Source organism: Anolis carolinensis, chromosome 2 (assembly GCF_035594765.1).
Source record: "Anolis carolinensis isolate JA03-04 chromosome 2, rAnoCar3.1.pri, whole genome shotgun sequence".
Lineage (NCBI taxonomy): Eukaryota > Metazoa > Chordata > Lepidosauria > Squamata > Dactyloidae > Anolis > Anolis carolinensis.
In genome coordinates, this window is record NC_085842.1 from 122,159,159 (window position 1) to 122,182,383 (window position 23,225).

The 23,225-nt window shown below is 39.1% G+C and overlaps 1 protein-coding gene across 16 annotated transcripts in view; it reads right to left on the bottom strand.

The window, feature by feature from the left end:
• tenm2 (teneurin transmembrane protein 2) overlaps positions 1-23,225 on the bottom strand; it is a 1,150,537-nt gene that overhangs the window by 588,209 nt on the left and 539,103 nt on the right. Inside the window, exon 1 of one of the 16 annotated variants that reach the window (XM_062973912.1) lies at positions 21,917-21,934. The exons of the other annotated variants lie outside the window; for them this stretch is intronic. The gene's annotated coding sequence lies outside the window, so the exon portion shown is untranslated. Of the gene's footprint in view, positions 1-21,916; positions 21,935-23,225 lie in introns of those variants that run through there. 16 annotated transcript variants of the gene reach the window in all.

Here is a 23,225-nt window from a genome sequence, read left to right on the forward strand (position 1 = left end):
TGACTTAAGCAAAGGGGCTCGCTTTCTCTCTGTCTATTCCACACCTAGCCAAGACCAAGAGAGGATGAAAACAACACACCGGGCAAGCAGCCAATGAATGAGGAAAACTCTGTGTTGCCTGAATGCCAGCCTGTTGAAACACAGCAGTGAGCATTCATTCATGCTGCTACTCTCTGGACCCAAGTACACTGCATGCAAATGCATTGCTGCCATTTAGGAGTGAACTGGGGAATAAGGAAGTTGATGTAGACCATCCTAGAAATAGTGTACATTTATCACTTAGTGGCATGTTGTAAAAAGTTGTAATCAGTGAACAAGTCAACCAAACACCTAACCAACCACTATCCAAAAAAATGAGATCAAACCAGAAACTAAACAAAGACATTTCTTAGTTTTTGTCCACAGCCAGGAAAGCACTTCATTTTCTGTTCTCTCTAACTGTCTTTTTAACAGTATAATAACAAAACAGAGTAATCACAAAAGTTCCTCTTAGTTATCTGGTCAAGTACACTGCACAGGAGCAAACACATCCATGCAATTCCTTTTGAATGACAATCAAGGCAGAATGTTATAGGCAGAAACTGGAAACAAGGTAAGTTATAAAGAAGGAACATTCTTTCTATAAGCAATCCAAGGACAACACTTCTCAGTAGAGTCATGAAACAATGAGTAAGAAAGAAAATAAAACATGACAAATATTTATAGAAATCAGGAGTGTTTTCTCTAAGTGGTGTCTCCCTGTGTTTCTTACAATAAAGTAGCTGTGTCCCTGGTCATAACTTTAACAAGGAATTTGGCATCATGGGCAAAAATCTCAAGGAAGGAATTGAGAAAATTTCCTATAATACAAAAAGAAGAACAATTCAACATTTTTCATCTAACATTTTCATCGAATTTAACAATATAGTTACACATGTTAAATGAAACAAACAGATGAAAAAGCCTTGCATAAATGAACAAAAACGTTGTAGAGATTTCTAGAAGACTTCTTCCAAAATATATTGAGAGATGTATTTTATCTTCACCAGCCTTCACTTTTTTATGATTTCCATTTTGGTAGGCAATCTTAACAGATTTATGCTTTAACAACCTGCTGGGAATAACTGCTAAGCGGAGCTTATTTATTTCCCAATTTTCTCTGTTTTGCTGTTCACATGCTCCATAAGAAAGTTGGAATTCTACTTTACCATTAGGATTAGCTAAAGTACAAAGCTCAAACTTTCTTTGTTGTATTGTTTTGTGCAGGTACACTGCTGTATCCAAACAACAAATATTTATGTTTCTCAAGCCCTCCTTCATGATCCTATCAAGGCTAATGCTGCTAAAAATATACACCTAGACTCAAAAGAAACCCCTAACAACCTGGAACAAATAGAATTTTGCCAGCATGTATTTCCAGAAACTATGTGTGTGTGGTGTGTGCAAGGGAAAAGGGCATTTAAATATAATTTGCTCGTTTTTTTAAAAAAAATCTGGGTTTCATTGCTGCAAAGATTCATACATGTACAGATATAAACATTAATGCAGTGAATTTAAAAATGTAAAATAAATGGGGTTCTTTATTGCTGCAGTATGTTAGATTTACAGTTTTCCATAAAATTTTATTCCTGCTTCTTTCTGTACTCCTTTTGGTACTATAAAATTAAGGATTGTATTGTGTATATGAACTGTCAGAGTTAAAATTGTATTAATGACTGTAATTTCTGCATTTTATTGCTATTTTGTGATGGGCACAGCAGCCCCATTTCAGCCATGTAATATTGGCAGCCACATTCACTTAGATATTTTGAGCATTATTGCATGCATGAGAAGAAGCAAGGACCCTTCCACCGTTATAGAGCAGAATATAGTATGATATTAGCACTGAGCACAAGTATTATACACATTTGCCAAGTGCACATCCTCCTCCAAAACCAGGACATATATGACTGTGCAAAATGTGGTCAAGAGTTACACACACACACACACACACACACACACACACACACAAATGATGAAGAACACACACAGTAGGAGAGACTGTAGCAGTTTGCTTTTGCTTAAGTAAAGGTAAAGGTTTTCCCCTGACGTTAAGTCCAGTCGTGACTGACTCTGGGGGTTGGTGCTCATCTCCATTTCTAAGCCGAAGAGCCAGCGTTGTCCGTAGACACCTCCAAGGTTATGTGGCTGGCATGACTGCATGGAGCACCGTTTCCTTCCCGCCAGAGCAGTACCTATTGATCTACTCACATTTGCATGTTTTCGAACAGCTAGGTTGGCAGGAGCTGGGGTTAACAGCGGCAAGATTCAGCACCTTCCTTTCCTGCTCCTTCCCACTGAGGATCTCATCACATTAGGAAATACTCAATTTCTCAGACTGTTTGCAAACCATTTCCAACGGGTCCCATCAAATGACATTTGTCCCATCTCGTCGGTAATCTGTCAAAATCTGTCTGCAAAATATTGCAGAAACACAGTATTTCCACATGATATTCTAATCGTAATATTTGAAATACTACAAAGTTTTCTATAGCTGAAGCACTGCATTTGCATATGATCGAGAAATCATCATGCATCCCCTGACAACAATATGACTTGTCATCAGGTGGTGTGTCTGGTGGGCAGAGTATTTTGATACTGAAATTTTCATGATGGAAGCAGTCGCCATGTTTGTTTCGGACACTGAAGGAAAAAGATCTCCAGCATTAAGGACATTGGAAATTGGTGCTTTATAACTTCTTATTCAGAATCTGCACAATTTCTTCCTCTGACGTATCTGTATTGAAGCCACAGACTTTTATATATTCAGTAATGTGAGCTATTGCTTCTTCTGAAACTCTCCAACTTTTAATACCATTAGGCGTTTTAGACTACTATTACCGGCATCAAGCTCCTCTGCAGGTGTCAGGAGATCCATTGATCTACATTAGGTTGTTGGTGCGATGGGATTTCTCAACATTATATTTTGGAACCTTGAACCAAACATGAATGTACTGTTGACTGGCGATACAGCTAAACATAGAAACAAAGAGCAGAATTCAAAACAATCTTGACAGATTAGAGAGATGGGCCAAAATTAACAAAATGAAGTTCAACAGGGACAAATGCAAGATACTTCACTTAGGAAGAAAAAATGAAATGCAAAGATACAGAATGGGGGATGCCTGGCTCGAAAGCAGTACATGTGAAAAAGACCTTGGATTCTTCGTGGACAACAAGTTAAATATGAGTCAACAATGTGATGCGGTGGCAAAAAAAGCCAATGGGATTTTGGCCTGCACAAATAGGGGTATAACGTTTAGATCCAGGGAAGTCATGCTACCCCTCTATTCTGCTTTGGTCAGACCACACCTGGAATACTGTGTCCAATTCTGGGCACCGCAATTGAAGGGAGATGCTGACAAGCTGGAATGTGTCCACAGGAGGGCAACTAAAATGATTAAGGGTCTGGAGAATAAGCCCTATGAGGAGCGGCTTAAAGAGCTGGGCATGTTTAGCCTGCAGAAGAGAAGGCTGAGAGGAGACATGATAGCTATGTATAAATATGTGAGGAGAAGTCATAGGGAGGAGGGAGCAAGCTTTTTTTCTGCTGCCCTGCAGACTAGGGCGCGGAACAATGGCTTCAAACTACAGGAAAGGAGATTCCATCTGAACATCAGGAAGAACTTCCTCACTGTGAGGGCTGTTCAGCAGTTGAACTCTCTGCCCCGGAGTGTGGTGGAGGCTCCTTCTTTGGAGGCTTTTAAGCAGAGGCTGGATGGCTATCTGTCGGGGGTGCTTTGAATGTGATTTCTTGCTCCTTGGCAGGGGGTTGGACTGGATGGCCCATGAGGTCTCTTCCAACTCTACTATTCTATGATTCTATTACAATATCAGGTGTAAAGTTTGTATATATATATTTATTTGAAGTTCAAGCTCTGTTAGAGATTTAACCTTTAAGAAACTATGGCACTATTTTTTAGGGCCTTTAACATGAAGATGTAATTCTTTTCAAATGTAGCAACAAATAATTGCAACAATGTTCTTTCCACTGAAGGAAGGTCTTAAAAAACAATACAATGTTTGAGGACTCTTTATGAGTCAATATTTATTCTGTGTCAACTTTGCACGTGGTTGCTTTACACACACAAAAACCAGCAGTTTATGTATAGAAAGTAACGTTTAAACAGAGAAATATTGTTTATTTTCAATAAAATACTGTTTTCTATATATAAAAACACATGCAATTTTTGCTCAGAATAAGTCGCAAATGAAGACGTTTCATAGTATGCAAAGGCATCTCGCAACTTAACAGGCATGCTTTGCAAAAAAGATATTCCGGACTAATACAACTATGTCCTTGAATCAGTCAATGATTTTTCTCATTATGGTTTCTCAGCACAGAATATCAGTTTTGGGAGAGTATTTTGGAATATTCTTTTCTTATTTTCACACTACAGTTATAGCACTATGATTCCACTTCAGCTGCCATAGATGCTCCATATAGAATCCTTAAGGATTCTCACTTCTGATGCCTCTGGATTCCCAGTATTCCATAGGAGCCAGCCATGGCAGTTAAAGTGGGCCCATAATGCTATAATTGTACACCACAAGAAAACCCTGTGTCTAAGCTTCACCCTGTCTAGTTAATGAGATTTACCTTTTAGTTGCTGTGAGGTCTACATGGGGTATGGCTGGATTGCAGCTAGCTATTAATCCAGCACAAGGGGAAACATGATTTTCTAGGGAGCTTCCAGTAAGCATTAGCGTGATCACAGTGATTTGAAAGTGTGGATTGCAGGACTGGTCCACATGTCTAACAGTGCCACTTCTGTATTGCTGACCACAAACAACTCCTTTGCAGAAGTTTGCTAGCAATATTGCTTTTTGTGAGGTCACAACAGGGCACCCAGCTATGTGATCAGGAAAAGTGGTATCACCAGCAAGTGTGGGAGCTGCTTGTCAATTGTGACACAGTGGCGGTAGTGGCACCAATGTGACCTCAGTCCAGATGCGCAGCTAGACACCAAAAGGGTTTTAAAGAAACCCTTGCATTAGAGCAGCTCTAGAGCAATTTATTCCAGATTATTTGAGTAACTGTGGATCTAGACAAGGTTATCCTCAAAACCGCAACTCACTACAGCCTTCTGGTCTGCATTTGGTGATACCTGAGTAGAAAGCAAAACACATACACATGAATAAAACTATTGTCTATCTCAGGGGTCCCCAAACTACGGCCCGGGGGCCACATGCGGCCCATCGAAGCCATTTATCCGGCCCCCACGGCACAAAGGCTGAAGGGGGTTGGACTAAATGGCCCAAGGGGTCTCTTCCAACCATCTTTATTATTATTATTATTATTATTAATAATAATAATAATAATAATAATAATAATAATAATAATAATAATGAGGCTGGGAGGCCATCTGTAAGAGGTGCTTTGCTTGTGCTTTTGATCCACAAAGGCAGAAAGGGGTTGGGATTATTATTATTATTATTATTATTATTATTGACACAACGACGTTGTATGACACAGCAAACAAGATAGATATGCTGGATTTCGTATCACAAAATCACAAGTCGAACACTTCCCAAGTGTCTAGGACTGTGTGATGTATTTTCGGATGATGCGTGCAGATCCCAGTAAGGTGGCCTTTTGCAGTTGGCAGATCGTAATTTTGTCAATGTCTATTGTTTCCAAATGCTGGCTGAGATCTTTTGGCACGGCACCCAGTGTGCCCATCACCACTGGGACCACCTGCACTGGTTTCTGCCAGAGTCTTTGAAGTACTATCATCATCATCATCATTATTATTATTATTATTATTATTATTATTATTATTATTATTATTGTTGCTCGGTAGCCACCTGGACAACTATAGTCCGGCCCTCCAACAGTCTGAGTGATCGTGAACTGGCCCCCAGTTTTAAAAGTTTGGGGACCCCTGGTCTATCTCATACTAAAACTTTAAATAAAAAATAAATTTCCGAATAAAAAACCTGAGGGGTTTTTTTTTACATGTGTAAACTACACTCATGCAATCTGTATAAGAGAAGTCAGAACTACACAACTGTCAATATAGTGCTGTTTAAAAAAAAACATGGTATACAGCACAAAGGGGGAAAATCTAATTGACATTGGTTCACTTTGTCCTTTATAAGTTGTATGTGTTTAGTGAAATCAGTGGTTTCCCTTTGTCTTTATCACTGACTACCTTGGGACAAGAGCTTCTAACAATTACGAAGCTTACAGATGGGGATAACAAACTGCTTCCCCCTGGTAGTGGAAGCATGCATCTTTTTGATAGAAAACATCTAACACAATTTGCTCAAAACTAATTTTCTTCTGTTTTTTTCCAAAACTCCAGTAACTTTTAACAAAGAATTTGTTGCTAACGCCCAAAGGAATAAAAAAAAATGCTGAAACATTTTTTAAGAGAAATCATCTTTTGGAAAACCTTTATGAATTCTGCTGCCTTTGACACTCACAGGGAGTTAGACCTAATTGCATTTAAGGTTATCTCTACTAACTACATTTAGAACCACACATTCTCCTGAGTACAATTGTTTGAACTAATCTACTTATTAAGCTTTTATTCAGATTTAATGCAATCTTTTTTTTAAAAACTCTCAGTGGGACAGTAATATATTTTGCAATTATCAGGAAGGATAGAGCACACTCTGACCTACAATATCTAATCTTTCCTTTAAGAGCACAATATTTTGTACAAAAAGTCTTAGGTATACAAATACTCTAGTCTTTGCCTGGCGAATTTCATTTTTGTTTTGTGTAATATATCACTGAGCCACCATGAATTCATATTTGCTCACCATAGATTCATAAAACTCTTAGTTTGCTCTCTATTTAATGTTACTCTGCCAAGCTATACGTTAATTAATTTGTTTGTTTTTATTTAATAAATAACATCCCACCTTTTTTTCAAATATGAGATCCAAGCTGGCATTTCTTCTGCTGACCTCTACATAACGAAATTGTGTGTACAGATGTGCTTGGCAGCTAAATAAACCAGCTTATACAAAAGAACTGTGTATTTTGGAGATGAAATCATTGGATTGCACATTTTATCTCATCTAAAGTGAAAAATGAAAAAGAATAAAGCACATGTTTCCAAGAATCACAGCGAATACAGCTGATTAATAGGTTCACATCTTTTAGACAAACAAATGAAAACCAAAGGTTTAAAATATTGTTTGCTTGCTCTTAACCTAATCTAAAAAGTTGAATGCTTAGTTATGCTTTCAAACACAAACAGGTGCCAAAAAAATGAAAGGGAGAACTTTGTAACAACATCTGTCAAAGAGAGGATGCCATAATTTGTTAAACTGGAGAGTTTGTAAACATTTTCTTTTAAGAAAAGAACCATATAGAAAGGCATTTTTGTATGAAAGAGATGCAGTACACTGAGCTGTCCTTCTGAGAATAGTGGGAGAGTCAAAGACCCAAGCTAACCTGCATTTTTGGAACATGTCTGAAATTTTTCAAGATGTCAATATTTCAAGATACCAAGGGTCAGATATCTTGCCCTGATGGTTGTTTGATAATTTCTCCAGACATTAAGTATGGCACCATCACATTAAAGGCCACAAAGTGTTCCTGAAGAGCCCTCAGCATTCTTCTTTAAATATACAGAAGACTATTAGGATAAAGTTGAGCACTACACATGCTTTATATTCTTCTTCCAACTCTTATATCACATAGACAAGTCCACACTATTGTACTTAAATTCCATTATTCTTACATAACTATTCGTAGGGTTTATTTGACACCTAGGTAATGTCTCAAAATGAAATCAATATTACCACCATCTTGATCAAATTATTTGTTTTACAAGTACCTTATGTGCCCTGCACTTGCAATCATGTCACTGCAACATGTTATTATTATCTGTTTTCTCCTTAAGCTTTATCTGGTTACTGCCAGCACATACCAGTTTAATGTGTTTTGATTGTAACAACAGACCCAGGTATCCTGAATTTATTCAATTATGGAATGTAGGCAGGATGTTTGGCAAAAATCAAGACCTAATTCTGTCAACCCTTGTTATAAATCCTGCTAAATCCTTTTGGAGTCCCATCATAAATCCAATCAGCAACACTTTAGGAACTATTTTACTCTATGGAACCAATAATGGCAATAGGAAAGTGTGTATATATATATGTGTGTGTGTGTGTGTGTGTGTAGATGTATATTAAATTGGCTTTCCTCTCTTAACTAGTCAGATGATCTGTTGGAATCACAGACACCTTAAAGGGCCAGACTTAAAAGTGGCTTCAAAACAGAGTTTATTAAAACAAACGAAAAGGGACGCAGAGAAACTTAAATGCAGTTTCACTGGTCAAAACTCAAAAAACCAAACCAGACCTGGTCCAAAAGGTAAACAGAAATATAATCCAAATTAACTGGATGCAAAGAGCAACAAGTCAAACAAAGTGTTCTAAGGCAAAACAGAAAGGCACAGTACACAAATGCTTAACAAAAAGAGTCACAGGAGGAGAAGCATCGTCAGCCGAAGTCCAAGGTCGAAATGGGAGAAATCCAAAACAGCATAGCTCCAGAGTCCGCAGAAGCAGCATCTTTAGCCAAACCGGTCCAGGTCCAAACTGCAGATTGAAATCCAGCGTCGAACATGAAACAGGCAGCAGCAAGTCTACAAGAATCTTTACGAATACACAGCACACAAACGCACATCAACACCTTGCCTTCTGCAAAGACTCCTCACCCCTGAACCCACTTTTATCTACAAACCATCATCAGAAGATGAACTGACCACCACCCCATCACTATCCCCCGCAGCTGTTCCCAGCTATTCACGTGAATTCCCTTGACTCGCCCTCCAATTCCTCCATCTCCTGTCAAGACTTAGATCCCCCAAGATTCAATTGGATACCCTGATTGCCAGTCTTCACCCCCAGAGAACCCCAATAAAGGTATCACTAGTTGTTTGCACCACACAAATAGCTTGCACTTCTCTTACCTTAGTCCAATCCATGGTGTCTCCTTCTTCTCCTTCACTCATTGACCCATCGTCCCCAGAGAATCCCTCAAATGACTCCTCATCTATAGGTGCTGTAAGTATGTCCCGGATTCTCTTTCTCTGCTGCTCATCATCAGATTCCTGCTCCCGAGTAACCCTTTTTCCCTTTCTGGCACCCATACTACTGTTTGTAACATTACTCACAGGCTCTACTACAACATGATCAGTAGGACATATTATCAAGAGGCAAAGTAGAAGAAATTCATTGCTGTTGAATAGGGTTGAGCACTTTCCAAAGGCCTGGAGACTACATCTTCCCACCCTACTATAAAAGTATAGAAAAAGACCCCCGAACTATCTAGGGGACAAGTGGACAATTCTCCAGGTAAGAACTCTCAAAGGTTATTTCAGATTCTGAAACACACATGCACACACACACACCCTGGAAATAAAATAGTTAGCTTGTTATCTTGCCTGGGAATTGCAACTTCATGTTGACCTTAAAATAGGAAACTCTAGTTTCAAATGCTCACATAGGGACTAAATTTTCATCAATGAAAATTGTGCTCTCCAGCCTAAATTATTTAATAGGGATATTACAAAAGGGAATGGAAATTATGTGTGCAAGTTTGATCACTGTGAAATTAAAAATGCTTAAAGTAAATAATACAACACTCAAGCTGATCGCAACATATACAAAATGCATTCATATTGAAAGTAATATTGATATGCAACTGATGCCAAAAAGGCCGTGGTAGCATTGAATTGTTGTTCTGATGTAGTGAAGGTCTGTATGTCATTGAACAAACTGAAAGGACAGGAGTGCTGCTGAGAAGTGGAAAAACCAACCTTGGATTAAGATCACAGCCTCTACAGTGGCCAAGAGCATCTTTGTCCAATTTTGACTGTTATGCCAGCTGCACACTTTTTTTGGTGAAAGCAGACTTGGCCACAGTGGTTTATACTTTAGACTTGATTAGTTTACTGTAACGTGTTCTTTGAAAAGTGGGGTGTCTTTGAAAAGTGTTTGGAAGCTGCAGGTAGTGCAAGGTGCAGCAGCCAGAAGGGTGTCAGGTGCATGTTTTAAAACTATATACAGTAGAGTCTCACTTATCCAACACTCGCTTATCCAACATTCTGGGTTATCCAACACTTTTTTGTAGTCAATGTTTTCAATACATCGTGATATTTTGGTGCCAAGTTCGTAAATACAGTAATTTCTACATAGCATTACTGTGTATTGAACTACTTTTTCTATCAAATTTGTGGTATAACATGATGTTTTGGTGCTTAATTTGTAAAAGCATAACGTAATTGGATTTTTAATAGGCTTTTCCTTAATCCCTCCTTATTATCCAACATATTTACTTATCCAATGTTCTGCTGGCCCGTTTATGTTGGATAAGTGAGACTCTACTGTAACAACAGTCCAGCAGGAACTACATTGGCTTGCAGTTTGTTTCCAAGCTCAATTCATGGTATAATTGTTGGTGCTTAATATGATTTAGAGTCAAGATATCTGAAATATTGCCTCCTCCCATATGAACCTGCCTGAAATTTGAAAGCTTCAGAGGAGATAGGTCTGATGTCTCAACATGAAGTTAGGTGTTGTGGGTGCACACAACAGTGCTTTCTCTGTAGAGTGCTTTGACCATGGGACTCCCTTTCCAAGGAAGTTAGGTTGGCCCGATTCCTTCTACGTTTTTGGCAGACAGCCAAACCAGTACTGTTCTGCATGGCAACCAAATTTTAAATTGCCTTTTAAATTGCTTCAAAACTGCTTCTAGACAGCTTTTAAGAGTTTGTGGACCCTTCCAGACAGGGCCAAAATGCAGGTCCTATCTGACTTTTACTGGCAATGTCCAAACAACGCCTCCAATAAAAGAGGACTAATTTGGGACAAAGAAGGAAAACTCTGATTTAGCCCGAATTAATTAGATACCCCATGAGATTCGGGCCTTCCTGAAAGGCCCGGTTCTTATGGGGTATGGGCCCTGTGGGGACAAACTCCTGGAATTGTGGAAGCAGTCCCAGGAATCTGTCCCCACAGCCCAAAGCCTGGAGAAGCAAAGAGGGCAGCTCACCCCTCTTCCCAACCCCTCCCCTGAAAGCCTTAAAATAAAATAAAACCGTACCAGGTTGCCATGAGAATGCTCCAGCAGCTCTCCTGGCATGTAAAAATGTGCCAGGAGATGGAGGGGGGGGACAAATTGCTCCTGCCCCCCCTCCTGGCACCTCATTTTTGCACACCATAAGGGCTGCCAGAGCATCCTCATGGCAACCCAGTAAGTTTTATTTTAAGGCTGGGGGCAGGAGTTGGGGTGCCCCCATTTACAGCATGGTAGTGCTGGAATGGGGACAGCCGCTGGGAAAGCCCACTTCTTTTGGATGCTTATGGGGACTTAAAACCTCTTTGAAGCAAGTTTCTTTAACCCGCTCTGAAGGAAGTTTAAGCACTGCCTAGAAGCGCCTTAAAGAACATTTTAATGTGCTTTTAAAATGTTATTTAAAAACATTTGCATTTGTTTAGTTGGCTTTACTTCATCGCTCCTTGTGATTTATTATTTATTTATTTATTTGCAGTATTTATATTCCGCCCTTCTCACCCCAAAGGGGACTCACGGCAGATCACAATGTACATATACATGGCAAACATTCAATGTCATACGACATACAGCAGAGACAGAGACAGAGACATAGACACAGAGGCAATTGAACATTTTCCAACTTCCAGGCTTCATGAGGGTATCCTTGATTCCAGCCACAGGGGAAGCTGCTGCTTCATCATCCACTGTGACACTGAGTCCTTGATGAATTACTTCCTCATTCCTTTCTGCACACTGCTGGATGGCTTTTATGGTGTTGTAAATTAGTTAAATTAGCCTCCCCGCATAAGCGGTACCTAAATTTCCTACTTGATAGATGCAACTATCTTTTGGGTTGCTTAGATCAACAACGAGCTGGGCTATTTTAGATTATTGGGCTTTCAATCCGACATGGGCTGGCTTCAAACTCATGACTTCTCGGTCAGTAGTGAATTATTGTAGCTGGCTACTGACCAGATGCGCCACAGCCCGGCCATTAATGTGGTTGCGAGGCAACACACAAATATTTTAAGTAAATACTTAATAAGTACAGAATAATACTTTTAATCTTGTCACGGATTCCTACACCCTCACTCCCTCACTTTACAAGTCTACGCAACTTAGTTTCTATCTACTTAGTATTTCATGGAAGAAACTCAATTACAGTGTCAGTTGGTTGTTGTCTGAGTTTGGAATTGTTGTCAGTGATTCATCTTAAATGTGATCCTAAAGGAAATGGAATTAGACCCTTTAAACTATTAGTTAAATCAATAAATATATGCCATTGGTCAAATAATACTTCCCCCTCTACACACAAGATGTGGAATCTAGATATACTTTTCAGTATAATTCAGCTAATGAATACATTAAATCTGATTTGTGCACAATATATTTAAAAACTATGTTAAGCATGTCTCTTTCTCTCTCTCTTTCTCTCTCTCTCACACACACTTACATTCTCCATCAATGTACTATTGAACAATGATATCTATGCATTCCAATTCCTCTTAAAACTAATTCTCTATTCACATGCAATTAGAGAGTATGGAGAAATAAAAAAATGACCTTTGAAGGTAACACTGAGAAACAAAAACTCAAAGACTACAGAGTATGAGCTGTTTCTCCATAGAGCTGTTTTTTCATTTAATCTGATTATCTTCTTTAACTGATATAGTGAAATACAACATAATAGGTTATTCTTCTATTATTCTTTTCTTACATTTTCTTTCTCGTGAGTTGTTTGATCTTGTCTTGTCCTTGAAGTAGTTATTGACTTTTCTCCTTGCCTGAACTATATTCACCAAGCCAATTAAAGTAAAAACAGCTTAGCTTCTCATATTTTTATGATGCATTGTTCAAATGTCTTGCAAATACCATCATTCTGAAGTACAAAATTATCTGTTCCTTATATGCCATCCATGGAATTCAATTTTTAATTACAGGTTTTCATGTTTTAAGTCCTATTGTAAAATAGTCAACATAATTATGATTCACGCTGCAGTAATGTCTAGCTTTTGCATTCACTTATACACATTTGTTAGCTCATTATAGCCCATTTGACATCTATGTGTAAACACAAACAGCCAAACTCATTTTCTTTCTCCTCCCCCCCCCCCCCACCCCCGGGTACAATTAAACTTCTGTAAGTGATGTATCTTGATCTAGATCTGCATCAATTCAAAGCTGGAATACGGGCATTATTTTTAAATATATATGGACATTTATAATTTCTTAAATAGTTACTGCTTATTCTTTATATTAATCTTTCATGTCAGGTTTTTGAAATGCATCCCTGGCAACAGAAATATTGAACAGACCAATTTGTCATATGGTAGAATAAAATATAAGAGAATTTTTAAAAGCCCCACAGACGAAGGAAAAGCAAGGAAGGATTCTATTAAAATTAACTCTTGCTGCATCTCCAAAACCTAAGCATGGAGAAACACATTCTTTGTATATTTCCATCTAAAAGCTGTATCACTATGCACAATATTACAGTACAGGGAGCAAAAACAACATCAATACGATGACTCAAATATCTGTTTATATATCATCTTCTTTGCTGGATTTGAAATCTGCTTTCATATCATCTGAATTACATTTTAATATCTTACTTATTTTTATATGGTGGGAATATATATATATATATATATATATATATATATATATATAGTATTATTGTAATTCTATGTTTACACTGCTATTTACCATTTTGAATAGCCTTTGTCTAGAGAGGCAACCTCTAAGTAAACATTCAAAACCAACAAAGCATAACTGTTAGTAAAAGCACTGTAAGGATACGGAATCACAAGCTTCTTGGATATCTCCAGGATGTATTCTTCGGTTATTATATATATACATCCTGGAGACACATGAGAGTAATTACAAATTACTTAATTATGTATAATTATGAATATAGATACATATATTTAGAAAATGCGGGGTGGGGGGGTGTGGGTGAGAAATCCAGTCTGAGGAATTACAAAGCTTGAAAAAATTACTTGTGGAGGACTAAAACTCACAAGCGGGGGGGGGGGGGGGGGGGGTACTGGGAGTTGTAATTCAATAACAACATCTTAATACTCCATTCTTCTACTATCTTCCCTAATACAAATGGCTTACATATCTCCACTTGAAATTACTAAATGCCTAAGACTAACAAAACATGACACTATGGCCCCTTCCACACAGCTGTACAAAATCCACATTGAACTGGATTATATAGCAGTGTGGACTCAGATAATCCAGTTCAAAGCAGATTATCTGCCTTGATATTCTGAGTTATATGACTGCATGAAAGGGCCCTATTATCTAAAAAACACCTGTCCATAATTAAATACTGCATATGCTTGTATGTAAGTTGAAACATTTTTGACAAAAAATTTACCTCACAAATGTGGTCTTTACTTATCCATGGTTCAATGCTGGAAATGCTAATTGGGCTCCCTAATAAAGGCAAAAAATTTTCCTTGCAGCTCTTACGACCTCATCAGATAGGCTTCTTGGCCTGTCAAATGCCGCTTGTTCTCCATTTTCAGGATGGAGCCCATTACATGACACATGTGTACTTCTGGCTGGGCTCCATCCAGAAAGGGGAGAGCAAGTGGCATATGCTGTCACCATGGCAGCCGTCCCATGTTGCTGTACCAGCAATGGGGGGAAGCTTCCCCCATGAGATGAGGAAAAAGATAAGTCGTAAGATGTGGGGCATGGAGCAACGGGATCTCCACCCACCCATCCCCGCTGGGAGCCCATCAATTCGCCACATACATGGTGAATCCACTGGCCTTTGTGATGAGGCCCTTAGTTAGTATGGTATTTCTATGCATTTTCAAAATGAGCAGAAAAGAAATGTTTTTTACATGTCTCAAAAATTTCCCCTTAATTTATCTGTAGGTCATATTTATAATTTTGGCTCAAAAACTTGCCCTTGATTTATACAAAAGTGTATGTGGTAAATAAATAAACCAATTCTTGGCTTCAATAGCTCTTACCTTGGGTTTTTTCTTCCTGTTCACTCTTATGGGGTCAGGATATCAATGAGACACCCCAGAATTCGTTTTACCATGACCTTTGTCATCAACATGATCAAGGGCAGATAGAAGTGGTCAAGTTTCCTTCAATATGTATTCAGCATCCACCTATTATTAACCTGAGGATGGAGCGACAATTGCAGACATAGAAGCCTTGAGATCAAGACAGCAAGCCAGTAAGCTGCCCAAGCACCAGAGCAGTATTTGAGTGCATTAACCTTCTGCAACCTTCACAAATATATAGCACTCAGAAACACAAAGCAATGCACTGCAGCCACACAGCCAAAGCAGACAGTCTGTTAAAACGATCACGGCATTTTCCATCTGAAATTACTGAAGTGATCCATTTTCTATGAATAGATCCACATCTGTCCCAGTGGAACCTCCAGATGGAGCATTAGAGCACAGGGTTTCAATAGGCAATGAAACAGAAATCATCGGACAAAGATTATTAGGCTCCTTTCTATGTGAGTGAAGGAATAAAAGCAGAGTTAGCCGCCTCTTGATCAGATTGTTATAGCTTTAATTGAAAAGTGAATGTCAGTGGCAAGATAGCTTTCTGTCAAGCTTGCCATAAATGTTCAAGCATTCACAGAAAAGTGGAGAATTTATTCCCCAGTCAAAAGTGTCAGGTCAATTCATGTTTTAACCACTGCACAAAACTTTGTTTTGAAGGTAGAAAAGAAAACAAAATAAATGAAAGTGACCCACAGGAGTAAAGTGAAAGCTACCAATTACTAGTCCCTTGCTGAAAGATTACGAGTTGAGTGAAAAATAAAATGGAGTTGGGATTTCTGTGGACTTGGGGGTCATCCACATGCTCTTTTGCTGTTAGGGAAGGCAGACATTTTGTTACTTGATTTCCAATCCTAAACAATGTTGCTAGAGAAGAGGACTGATGATGGCACAAGACTATATATTTTTGTATTTTTCCCCCCAAGAGATTACCCATAACCAGCTCTGTACTGCTTCATGGCATTTATTACAGAGCAGGGATTAGCAATTTGCAGCCTTCCAAAGTTGATGGATTGCAACTCCCATCAGCTCTAGTCACCCTAGACACTAGACAGCATAGCCAAAGGTGAGAGTTACTTCCAACATATAGCACTTATAAAGCAGTTACAGGTGTTTTTTGATGGGGCTTATTTTTAATGATTTTTGGTCCTGTTGTGGGAGTCTATATTGCTGATACAAAGTTCCATAACAATAAAATGTGTGTAGTGGAGAGAAATACATAATTGTCTAGAAAAATGTTTATGGATTATATACCAGATGATTGGTTAATAAGGTTAATGACAAACAGAGGCCCTTTCTACACTGCCAGATAATCCAGGTTATCAGAAGGTTTGAGGTCTTGAACCTTTTTGTCAAACATCTTGTACACAGTGTTTGTTTAAGTTGAGATATTTTCTGCAATGACTTATCAGCCACTTATTTGCTCTTCCTTAACTCCTTTGCCCATCGGCCGGCAAGGACTGGATATTGTGTCCAAATGTTGTGCATGTAGCTGTAAATTAACAGCCACAGCTGGGTTCTTGGAGCCTTGTCCCTACTCTTCTGGTTGGATACATAGCCATCCACTCAATTTTTTGGTTTTCTTACACAATCTTGTTGTACCACCAGACTGTGTTCCAAGGATGACTGTCCCCTATCCATCCGCTGCTGTCTTCTTTGTTTACTGTTGCCTTCCTAGCTTTTGACTGTCTTGCTGAGCTTCTTTGCTGCCCAAATATTCTGGCTTCATGTTCAGTACCAGATGGGTACTCCACTATCAGCCTTGTGTTTTAATTTAGGTTCATAATGTTGTCCTGTCTCTGGTTAAGGTGCAATGAAAGAGAACCTTATACAGTGAATACTCAGAAGGCAAATTCTGATGTTTTCTAATGATATGTGGACACATCCTTTGGCTCTTGTCATCAAAAGATTGTCTGGAGACTAGTGACATTCATGGAAGGATCCCATGGTGCCAAGACACAGCTTCCTGTCTTTATTCTGGCAGTTTCATCAACAACAATTGATAATTTTCATAGAAATTGCATTTTGGGGTGGCTGTGGCATGTGGACAGCGCGTGATAGCACCTCATTAATGATCACAACTGTGGTTGCTGTGACACCTCTAGGAACTTTTAACTAAGTAGTAAAATCTTTCTAATTTTGTAATTAGTGACAGTTCTGATTTTCTTTTCTTTTTTTAAAGAACTTCATTAAGCATTCAAATATATTTTCTTTAAATGGCATCAGCATTTTGTAAAATTTTTTTGCTAGCAACATTTTTTGCTTGTGTTGTGTCACCTTCACCCATACTTTGTGTACATTATTTATTTTAAAAAAGGTAACAATAAAAATGTAAGTCAGAAGTCGTTTTTAAAAGTAAATTGTGTAATGCTTTGGTGTGTGGATTGTGCGGCTATTTTGCAAATGGCAACATATATTTCCTCTAAAAATAATTATGTGATGTAGAATGTTGGACATTTACTGAATTGTTTTGGAAAAGAACAATGCAACACCATCCATTAAAGGATAATACAAATTATTTTCCTGACTGTTTCAAGAAATTCCATGTCAGGTCTTTTTTTCTTCCTACTTGAAGTTTTAGCTGCTAAAGTGATTTGTGACAAGTCTGTGTACTTGAACTGTTATTCTAATTTTAGACTGTTTCCCCCTGAACCTTGATTTCAGCTTCAAGCTACAGCTCTATAGTGTTTTGTCAATCACAGTTTATCAAATGCATTCTGCTGAGGCAGCTGCCAAGACAAGGCTTGGCAGTGACAAGCCATCTTTGCTCCTGTTTATTCCACCTTTAAGTCACCAACTCTCATTTTATCTCTTGGAATAAGGAGTGTACTGAGGAGCTCAGACAGCATGTGGGAAGTTCCTCTCTAAGCAGGGAAGACAAGCCACTCAGCTGGCAGGACTTTTGATCAAGGGAACTTGGAGTACCAATAAATTCAGAGCAGTCCATTCATGTTTGCTTCTTCCTTATCGTTGAGTGCTATTTTGAAAATACTGCTGGCATGCAGTGAATAGAGGTGATTGAGTAAGAAGATACAGTGCAGGCTGTCAACTTAAACTGAAATAGGCTACAGTGGAGGGATAGAAAGCCATTTCAGCCTGTGGTATTTGTCCACAGTTCTCTTGTGAACAAATACCTGTGGCACTTACATAGATCTAATACATAAAAGCACTGACAAAACATATAGACACTGCAGTGCATATACATATGTTTGTAAAGATAAATTTGATGAGTCATGTGCTTTCTCCAAATATTTGCTGACTTTCATTTGCTCTCAGAGAAATCCTTAATACAAGTGATTCCAACCAAGAAAATGCAGGCTTCTCATGGAAACATGCTTTTTACCTTTCTTTTTAAGGGATCAATAATATCAATAACAGGGTTGCCTATTGTTTCCAATGCATACAGCTGAGCTCTAAGTTCAACACCTCTCGATTCCTCATTTCTTTTGCATCTCTTCTATTCTCCTCTCCCCATCGCTTGCTTTGCCATTTTTGCATGGTAGAGATCAGAAGCTTTGGGTTCAGCTTTCAGTGAACCACAATTAATTCTGAAGTTGGCTTATTTCCGCAAGCCACTTCCGTGACTAGTCATCTGCACATGCACACATAAAATCCAGCTCACATGAAATTGGAACCACTATTTCTGCTGACTGAAATAACAACACAAAAGTCTGCCTGCTACATCTTTCATCCACCACATCTAAAGCAGTTGATCAAGTCGAAGTGCCAAAGTAGGATAAAGACAGGGCTTCATGAACTTTGCCCAGGATGGTTAGCCTTCACCCTACAGACAATATTCTTCAACTACCAGTCCTGAACACAAGTATGAACATGATACATGGCAGGGGCAGGTTTCTGAGGTCAGAAAGGAAAACACAGCAGGTGGGAAAAGGCTCAGCACTCCTCACTGCATGAATCCTTGATACTGAAACGCACAACACAATCTCTTGAGAAAAACTGCCTTGATTGGCAGTGGTTTGGACAAAGTGTGTCCAAGATCTCACATTCCAACCAGACAACATTTTTTTTCTGCCAGAAAGCAGGATGTCTACAGGGGGACAAATCACAATGGGTTACAGGATCACTCTGTATTGTTTAACATTTCTGAAACATCATGCTTCCAAACCAAGTTGAGCTCCATCCACTTCCAGTCTCCCCCCACTTCCGATTTTTAGTATGTACAGCCCCTGGAGAAGAAAATTGGCTCATGAATCTACCACAGCTGTTCACTCCCGATTACAGAAATATCCAATTACCAAATAGCATACAGTATTTATAGAATCACTGAATGAAATATTGGATTACCTGCTCATTCCTATTTGTAAGGATTAAAAATAAAACATAGAGATAGAACTTCCTAAATTTAATAACATAGATTGCATTATCACCTCCATGTATATGGAACTGCTAGTTACAAACTAAATCAAAAGTGGCAATACAAAAATTTATTTCAGAAATAACAAAAAGAGTTCTAAATGCTAAAATCATCATCTTAAAAAAAACCAATAAATTAATCAACTCCTGAACCCACCCCTCATAGCATTGTAATGACTTTACAAACATAGACACTTCTCATGTACATGTTTGTGCATGTGCATGCCTTCAAGTCATAGTTTTGCAAATGGTGACTCAATGAATTTAATATGGTTTTCTTAGGCAAGGAATATTCAGGGGTGATTAATTCATCTGAAACCTACAGTAGTCAGTGGAAGTCACCCATCCAAGTACTAACCAGGGATGACCCTGCTTGGCCTCCAAAAGCAGCAGTGATCTATTGCCTCCAGTATTTAGATGAACACCAGGGCACATATGACATTAGAGTATGGCCTAGATGGCAAAATGAGGAAGACTGCACAAAATATTTGAAAGATATATATATCTTCTCTGGACAGCGATGTGCCACAGAAAATGAAAGAATACACATTTTCCTCTAATTTGTCAGTAGAATGCCTACCCTTTCAGCTCTGCAGAACAAAAAACCATAGCCTTGTTGAGAGGAATATATATAGTTTGAATGAATGAAGCAGGGCTATGAAAGGTCACCCTTTCAAAAAGCAAGCAAGTAAACAACAACAAAAAGGAAGTAAACAACAACAAAAAATAAGCAGACAATAACAAAAACATGTAGCTATGCACAGCCAGATAGCCTGTGTTATACATATAGAGAGGTTTGGAAGAAGAATGAGGGTGGGGTGGTGGGCAAAGGATCAAATCACCCTTTGGATTTCCTGCTCACCCATAGAAATTAAATGTGTGACTTTGGGTGAGCCACATTCACACAGATTTAGAGGGTGGTAATGGCAACCACTTCTGAACAAAATCTCACCAAGAAAAAGTCACTTTATGTTCATTTGAAGGTACATAACAATAAGCATTTGAATATGCAATTAAATCAGTGGTTCCCAAACTTATTTGGCCTACTGCCCCCTTTCCAGAAAAATATTACTCAACCCCCCCTGGAAAGGGGGGGGCATGCCTTAGAGGGTGGGCATGGCTCCTGCTGAAGAGGGCAGGGCTGAGCCTCTCCCCTAGTCCAAGATGCAGGGCCAGGAGGGGGAGGTGGGTGGTGCCACAAATGGGCGGGCAGGACTGGGATGGGCGGAGTTACAAGCTCTGAGGCAGAGCTGAGCTTCTATCCCTGTCCTGCGGCACCTGCCAGGACACAAGGGGCAGGGCTAGAGGAGGGGACGGGGCCTCTTCCCAAGTGCCTAACGGGGCTGAACTTCTATACCCCGCCCCTGTGTTCTAACAAGCGCCTCAGGGGAGGTATACAGAGGCTCAGCCCTGTCTCGTGCTCTTGGGAAGAGGCCCCGCCCCTGCCCCAGCCCCCCCCTTTAGTCCTAAAAGGCCTCTCAGGAGAGATATACAGGCTCAGCCCTGTCTTGGGCTCTTGGAAGGAGGCCCCGCCCCCTTCCCTAGCCCCACCCTCTGTGTCCCAACAAGGGCCTCAGGAGATGTATAGATTCTCAGCCCACTCAGCCACGGCCACTCCTTTAGCTCTGCCTCCTGTGTCCTAACAGGCACCTCAGGAACTCAGTCCTGTCTCCGGCACTTGGGAAGAGGCCCCGCCCCCACCTCCAAATGCACCTGTGGCCATCACTGCCCCCCTGGATCGCTGCAGCGCCCACCAGGGGGCGGCAGCGCCCACTTTGGGAATCACTGCAATAAATTATATATTTTTGGAGAGATTACGTAGTACTGAGATGCAAATAAGGTCCTGCAATTCATGTTATTGTATAATCTCGAATACCTTTTCAAAATGCCACTTCAAAGCAATTCCTGTGTTTGCACATCACCTTCAGCATTTCCTGAGAGCACTGGCACACTGGTTAGCCAAGTATCATTGGAAATTCAGCACCAAGTTTGGTTTCAGTCAATATCTGGTCTATCTATTCTGTAGTGATAATTGCTTTCTACCTCTCTCTCTCTCTTTTTCTCTCACAGTCACATCATGAGCCTTTCCACTGATTTCAGTATACTGCTCTAAGCTTCCCTATAAAATTCACATGAGAATGACATTTAACACTGCAGATTCTGATAGGTTTGAAATGAGTCAGCAATGGAAAGATCTATCATTTCAATTTTAGAAAAAAAAATCCTTAGTTAGGTGTGATTTATTCCCTTTTGGTTATTCAGGGTGGGAACATTTGGGTATTCTTGTTTTGCTTCTATATATGGAAAGTAGCAAATCAGGCAACTGCTGCAGTAAGCCTGCTACAGCACTCTATTTAAGCATATGGAGAACAGTACTGTAGCATGAAATAAGCATTACTACAGTAGTTAAATTTCATCTGCAATTGTTTCCTTAAGAAACATGAAAAGGACTTACCTTTAGCAGAAACAATGCTATAGCACTGTTATCTCAAAGCGAGCCATATAGCTTTGGGGTTTTCCTGGACGATGCAAGATTGCAGCACCCATGCCAGGACTAGTTAGAATGCTTAGCTGTGTCAATCTGTTTCAGTATTAAAAAGGAGGAAGATCTTGTGGCACCCTGAAGATTGCCCAATTCATTGCAACTGTAGCTTTTGTGGATATCAATCTTAAAAAGTGGACTGAAGTCCATGAAAGTGTATACAGAACTACTTTTATCTTAAAGGTCCTACAACCTACTTCCCTTCTTTTCTAATTTAAGATACAAAATTAACATTTCAGGGGATTTTCTGTTTAGCAGAAATTTTAGTGAAAGGAGTTTGAACTTTGATCCAACCTACTCTTTGTCTAATGACTTGCAGTAATGAAAATGTATAGCAATCTATTTGGAAATGGTCATTTTTTCACTGCTGTTACAGAACAGTAACAATGCTGCTACTCATTGTTCTCAAGTGGTGATTCAAGAAATCCAGGTCAAACTTCTTGACCACACTAGCTTCAACCTACCAGAAAGAGAGATGACTTTGACACAGTATAGGCTTTTCTTATGACATTATCCTCGGAATACAAGAGGAAATGGTTCCTACATTCCTTGTTTTATAAAAAGTCATGCAAAGCTGTTGTGTGTGCAGTGGGTTTGGGGGTGGATGAGCCTCCCCCAACATTTAATTTTGTTTAAATAAGGACTGTCCAAATGTAGCCTGGCTTAGCATGAAGTCTCAACCCTCTGTGCCACCCAATTCAAACTCTGAGCTGTGATAATAAATACATCACAGGAATTACATAATTAAACTTTATTATCAATCTTTATGTCTATTCTTAATTCTGTATTTATTTAAGTATACTATTAAGGCAGTATTTGTTGTTTTCTTTTAAACTCCAGGCCTTATTTGAAATCTAAAAGTTGTTGCTAAATATTTCACTGGAACAACAACAAAAAGGAATCCTTAAATGTATGATGTACATTTTATAATGGATTTGCTATGCTCAGGGAATAGTAAAGAAAGGAATGCAAGTCCATGCATAATAAGCAAAATCATATTTTGTAGTTATTAAAACAATGGCATGGGAACAAGATGTAGAATATATCATATATACTCAAGTTGAAATTTTTTGACATATAAATATCTCTCTCCAAAAAGAAACAAAACAAAAACATGAGTCGAGTTATAAATGGAATAGGGACTCAGGGTGGAGGCACTGACAAGAGGCAGAGGTGAGATACACTCCCCCACCCATTTACCCCTCTCTTACCCAAGTTTCTT